Source organism: Asparagus officinalis, chromosome 1, assembly GCF_001876935.1.
Source record: "Asparagus officinalis chromosome 1, Aspof.V1, whole genome shotgun sequence".
Classification (NCBI taxonomy): Eukaryota; Viridiplantae; Streptophyta; class Magnoliopsida; order Asparagales; family Asparagaceae; genus Asparagus; species Asparagus officinalis.
The window spans coordinates 93984866-93991873 of NC_033794.1; positions in this window are offsets into that span (position 1 = coordinate 93984866).

Consider the following 7008-nt stretch of genomic DNA (forward strand, 5'->3'; position numbering starts at 1 on the left):
CCCGTCCTGTTAAGTGCTCTCGATGCAACATGGAGGGTCACAATCGTGCAAGCTGTAACGAGCCTATATAGTTTAGCGTTTTATTATCATGTATATAGATTTGTTATCCTGTATAGAGTTACAACTGATAAGGTCATAGCTTGGCTGTTAAGGTTATTACTTGGTTGTCAAGTTTATCACTTTAATATTAAAGTTTTGACTTGGTTGTTAAGGTTATTACTTGATTGTCAAGTTTATCACTTTAATGTTAAAGTTTTAACTTGGTTGTTAAGATTATTACTTGGTTCTCAAGTTTATCACTTTAATGTTGAAGTTTTGAATTGGTTGATATGTTTATCGATTGAATGTTAAGTTTACTGTTATCCACCTTTTATCCACCTGCTCTTTGTTGTCGGTGTCACCGATTGTTAAAATTATCAAGTATATCGTTAAAATTGTTAAGTTTTATGGTTTGGTTATTAAGGTTATTACTTGGTTGTTAATTTTATCACTTTAATGTTGATGTTTTGTCTTGGTTGTTAAGGTTATTACTTGGAAGTCAATTTTATTTGTTTGTTGTTAAGGTTACTATTATTCACTTACAATTAGCTATCATGGTTACCGAGATATTTTTGATTTGACTGCATTCAATGCATTTCATAGTTCCCAAGGCAGTAGAGTAATATCACCATCCTTCGGATTGTTCCAATACAGAACCAAACTATATAACCTTTCTCCTCGCCTTTACATCTTTTTTATCTTCCCATCACTGCCATTCTATTTGTCCTCACTATTTTCTCGATCATCCTAAGCTCTCCCCTCTCCAATCTCATAAACCAGAAGATCACGGCTAGCCCTCACGCTGATGAAGACTTCTTTAATATTTTTGGGTTCTGACCATATGATAGCATCAACCTTTTTTGAATATTCTTACCTTTATCTATTCCCCATTGTTATTTTCTCTAAGTTCCATCAGATGGGCTTGAATAGCAATGGCTTTCTCCAAATAGCTTTCCGTGAACTTAACAGGCTGCTGGAAAGCTCTTTGATGGAAGCCATTTATATTCAAGCACAGTTTATGGAATTTAGAGAATTGACAATGGGGAATAGATAAGGTTATTAGCATTCAAATGGTCGATGCTATCATACAGTCAGAATCCAAGAAATCTTATACTGGAACGAGCCTATATAGTTTAGCATTTTATTGTCATGCACATGGATTTACTATCAAGTATATCGTTATAAATGTTAAGGTCATGGTTTTGATGTTAAGGTTACTATTTGGTTGCTAGATTTATCGATTGAATGTTATGTTTACTGTTAGGCCCCTTACTGTTATTCACTTGCGTTTGGTTGTCACGGTCACCGGGGTATATTCTCTGCTACTGCATTCAATGTTCCTCCTAGTTCCTAAGGAGGAGAGTTAATATAACCTGGACTCCTACCTATCCCTACATTCCATGCGGCAACATCACCATCCCTTCGCCTGTTCAACTACAGGATAGCGCAGATATCCTTTCGACACAATCTTTCCTCGATCTCCCCATCGCCGACTCTCTGTTGACCCTCTATCCTTTATATGTGAAGCCCGAGCTACCCTCTCCCCAAAACCTACAAGTTATCCTTTCGTCATTAAAACCAGAAGATCAACGCTAGTCTTCACGCCGATGAAGGTCATGGTGATAAGGTTTGCGCACACTGATGAAGATCTTGGATATCCCTCATGCTGATAAAGACGTTATCCCCTTATGTGTTTGCTCTTAGTTCCATTAGCTGTGGGTGAATGTATGTGCTCCCTTCAATGAGCTTGTACAATAAGAAGATGGTTAAGATTCATAGGTGCATGGAATACAATCAATTCAGATGGGTCATGCGTGAATCACATGGGAAGGCATGCAAATGCTGGTGGAGATAGTCATCTGGCTTACGTTAACACTATATAGCTATACAGTGTAAACGTAAGCTAGAAGATTATCTCCACCAGCATTTACATGCCTTCCTAGGTGATTCACGCATTGATCCATCTGAATTTATTGTATTCCACACACCTATGAATCTTAACTATCTTGTTATTGTACAAGCTTATTGAAGGGAACCAGTTATATTCACCCACGGTTATGAAATTTAGAGTAGAGACAATGGTAATACATGCAGTTGTCATCGTGTTGTTGAGCTTATTTGTTTAGTTTACGGGGTTGTTGATAAGCTTATTTGTTTGTTTTAAGGTTGTAGCATGATTGTAAAGGAAATTATTTTTTGATATAGGTTGTTTTGTTAAGTTTAACGTTTTATCAAAAATATTATGGACTCACTGTCACATTTATTAACTGGTTGTTAAGTTTACGTGTTTATTGTGAAGTTTGGCGTTATATTGTTAAGCTTATATAGTGGTTGTTAAGGTTAGCACTCTGTTGTCAAGTTTATGCAATTGTAGCTAAGTTTAGCGCATTGTTGTTGTGTTTAGCTCTGTTTTTAGGCTTATTTATTTATTGTTAAGGTTGTAGCAGTCCTTTTTGTTTTGTTAAACTTAAGGAATTGTTGAGAAGATCACGAGGTTGTTGATAAGCTTATTTGTTGTTAAGCATGATTGTAAAGAAGGACGTGGTATGATACAATGTTGTCTTGTTAAGTTTATTATTTTGTTGTTAAGCTCATGGATTGGCTGACAAGGTTATTTGTTGGTTGTCATGCTTATGGATTGGTTGCTAAGGTTAGCGCCCTGTTGTCAAGCTTATGGATTGGTTGATAATGTTAGCTCTCTATTGTTAAACTTATGTATTGGTTGTTAAGGTTAGCTCTTTGTTATCAAACTTATGGAATGATAGCTAACATTAGCTCCTTGTTGTAATGTTTAGCTCTGTTGTTAGGCTTATTAGTTGAGAAGATCACGGGGTTGTATTGTTGAGCTTATGGTTTTGTTGTTAAGATCATGGAGTGGCTATTAAGGTTATGTGCTGGTTGTCAAGCTTATGGATTGGTTGCTAAGGTTAGCACCCTGTTGTTAAGGTTAGTGCTCTGTTATCAAGCTTATGTATTAGTTGTTAAGGTTAGCTCTCTATTGTTAAACTTATGGAATGATAGCTAAATTAGCTCATTGTTGTAACGTTTAGCTCTGTTGTTAGGCTTATTTGTTTGTTGTTAAGGTTGTAGCAGTCCTCATCGTGTTGTTGAGCTTAGGGAATTGTTGAGAATATCACGGGGTTGTTTATAAGCTAATTTATTGTTTGTTAAGGTTATAGCATGACTGTAAAGAAGGACGTGGCATGATACAAGGTTGTATTGTTGAGCTTATGGATTTGTTGTTAAGATAAATGACTGGTTATTAAGGTTATGTGCTGGTTGTTAAGGTTATGGATTGGTTGTTAAGGTTAGCGCTCTATTGTCAAGCTTATGGATTGTTTGCTAAGGTTAGTGCCCTGTTGTCAAGCTTATGGAATGGTTATCAAGTTTAGCCTTTTAGTTGCCAAGGTGATCAAGAGAAAAAGTTATGTGCTGGTTGTCAAGCTTATGGATTGGTTGCTAAGGTTAGCGCCCTGTTGTCAAGCTTATGGATTGGTTGATAAGGTTAGCTCTCAGTTATCAAGCTTATGTATTGGTTATTAAGGTTAGCTCTCTGTTGTCAAACTTATAGAATAATAGCTAACATTAGCTCCTTGTTGTAACGTTTAGCTCTATTGTTAGGCTTATTAGTTTGTTGTTAAGGTTGTAGTAGTCCTCATCATGTTGATGAGCATAGGGAATTGTTGAGAATATCACGGGGTTGTTGATAAACTAATTTATTGTTTGTTAAGGTTGTAGCATGACTGTAAGGAAGGACGTGGCATGATACAAGGTTGTATTGTTGAGCTTATGGTTTTGTTGTTTAGATCATGGACTGGTTGTCAAGGTTATATACTGGTTGTCAAGCTTATGGATTTGTTGCTAATGTTAGCGTCCTGTTGTCAAGCTTATGGATTGTTTGCTAAGGTTAGCGCTCTATTGTCAAGCTTATGGAATGGTTATCAAGTTTAGCCTTTTAGTTGCCAAGGTGACAAAGAGAAAAAGTTGTGGATTTCTCTCTGCATTAAATGCATTCCATAGTAGATTATGTTCCCAAGACAGTATTATCACCTGTCTCCTCGCTATTCCGAGCCACCACGCGATAATTAACCTTCATCCCTTCGCCTGTATCCATGCTAAGACCATACGACGCAGCCATCAATCTTCCCATCACCACCATTCTCTACGTCAGGTTTGCGCACAAGATAAACCCCTTCTCTCCCCATCCCAGCCTCATTATCAACTACACGACCTTCGTTTCGAAACCAGAAGGATCATGTCTCATGATGATTGCGCGTGTATCCATTGCCATGGCTCGGGGCATATCTCCCGGGATCGCCCTCATGGTATGAGAGCAAACGCCTCCACAAGATTGCTCCCCGTTCTAGATAATATCGCCAGCAACATTCAAGAGCTTTCTACCTTCGCTCTCCTCACTATTGAGGTGGGTCTGCCATCTTTGGAGGAGCTCAGAGAGATGCTAGGGTATCACTTCAACGTCTGGGATTGGACCTATGAGATCAAGCGGGTATCTGTAAATAGGTTCATGGTTAAATTCTCTTCTGATGAGCTACTAGATCAAGCCGTCGAGCTCAGTCCTGTAAATCTTGGGTCCTTCGTGGGCAGATTCAGGCTTTGGAGGGAGGACCTCAGGCTAAGAACATTGCCCAACCCCATGTTTACGTGGGTCCGCCTCTTCAATCTTCCCTACCACCTCTGGGAGTGGGAGTTCCTCCAATCACTATTCGAAGGCATCGGCCAATGCGTGTATTGCTCCGCTGACATCACCATGAAGATAAACTTCAAAGACTGCAGGGTGCTGCTAGAGATTAGAGAATATTCGGATGTCTCTAAGAGGATTAGGTTTCGTTACACCTCTTCCATGGACCTTCGTTTGATGGAAGGTTTTGTCATCACTCAGATTGTAGGTCGAGACCGTGAGTAGCAGGCAAACAATGAGGTTGGTCCTATCAACATGTCTGTTGACCAACCTCAAAGCCAGCAACCGTAGCCTTCCCACGCTGACCCAGAATTGATTGAAGTGACTTGGGACGGTAGGCAAATGATGGTGGAGAAAGAGCTCTGGCTCTACCATTCCTCGCGACAGGGGTTGCTCCCACGATTACGCTTCGAGCAAGTGGAGCGGGGGAGGAGCAGTCGGCCCCTAGGTTATCATCAATTGTAAATTCCCATATGTTTTGCTTAACTTGATGATGATACGCTCTGTTAACAACCTATTAATTTATGATACACTTTTCGGAATGACTATACCTTTGTTAAGTTTAAGCCATTTGTTGTTAACCTCGTGGGTTTGCTGTTAAGGTTACCCATTGTGTGTGTGATGTTAGTTCAGGAGCTTACTGTTTTGCGTTTTGTTGTTGAGATTATGGTTCCTTGGCTGATAGGGTTACGGGGTTGCTGTTCCTTTTTATCCTTTTGGCTTGACGTTTGTTTTAATGTTAGTATGTTGTTAAGTTTTGGTGTTTGTTGATGAGGTTACGGTTTTATTGTTGAACTCATGGGTTTGCTGTTAATGTTATCCCTTTGGGGTTTATTGTTAAGCCTTGGGGATCTGGCATATCGTAAACTATTGGCTGACAAATACAGAAATCTTTTCAAATTCAGTTTGGTTGCATTTGAAGCACATATTAGCAGAATCATGCGATGTTAACCTCATAATATTTACATGTATATTGTTATTAACAAAGAATTGTAATATATCATTTACAAAAAAATCTACATCTCAACGTTATCATCATCAAGTTTCCCGCATCTTTTTTCCTCTTCTTGCTTTCAATCAGTAAATACGCTGCTAGTTTCGCACGAACCACCCATGTGTTATGCTCTACGGGCATGACGTGCAGGACATCTCTACCTTCGATAATCGCTTGTACGAACTGGTAGACATAGATCCCACGGTCATACCTGCACACAAAAACAAGGAAGCATTGAGACCACTGTTGCTTTCAAACAAAACATAACAACAAACTCGTAACCTTAACAACCAGTTTCCAACATTGAATTCCAACAAGGGTTCCGGTAAACTTACGACCCCTTTTGTTCCTCGCATGGAACTTTGATTGAGTCGAATACGTTGCGCAATTGGTTCTCATTAAAGCCAGCTTTAATGTAGTTAAAGGCTTTGACGATTTTGAGCACATGTTCCCAATGTCCAGATCTCTCCTTCAAGGAGTCGTAATGCCTGGCAATATCATTTTCGACATCAAACTCCAGTAGATGCCAATGATCGCCCTAGACAATGAGAACTAAGAGGTTAGTACACCCTGCATCGACCAAGTGTTTGATGTAGATATCATGCAGTTCTTGGTAATCTGGTTTTGCCACATATATCTGGTGCTGCAATAAAGAATTAACCCGATCAGGTTCCTTTTAGCATATATTATGTGCTGATAGGTAGGAGATCACCATCCAGACATAAACTTACACTAAACCAAATAGGGACCACCCCAAATTTTATACTTGACGACGCCATCTTATTTTCACAAACTAAATCAAACAGCGTATCAACAAGCTATCATAAGTTAACAACAAGTAGTTAATAATAGTATTGTTAAATATGCTAATGAATAAATACCAATCGAAAATCTTACTGCATCATCCAGTCGCCCACCGCATAATATATTAAGGATCTCAAGCCGGCTAATAGACCCCACTGATCTGGTGTACGCTTTAATAAAACTGCAAACAGGGACAAAACAAAAATTATAGTTAGCAACTAACAATTAGCAGCAAGAACAAATCAATAACTATAACAAAAAACCCTAAATGTAAACTAAACAACAAATGTAAATACTTGAGATATGAGGTAAATACTTACTTGTTACATCTACAAATGCAAAAATGGTTGGGAGTTTTTTTCTCCTCTTCCGTCAGCAGCGCGACAACATCTGCTGACACCTTATAATTATGTACAAATGTGTCCTTATCGCCCAAAAACTTGATGATGAAGCCTCCTGGAAAGGGAATCCC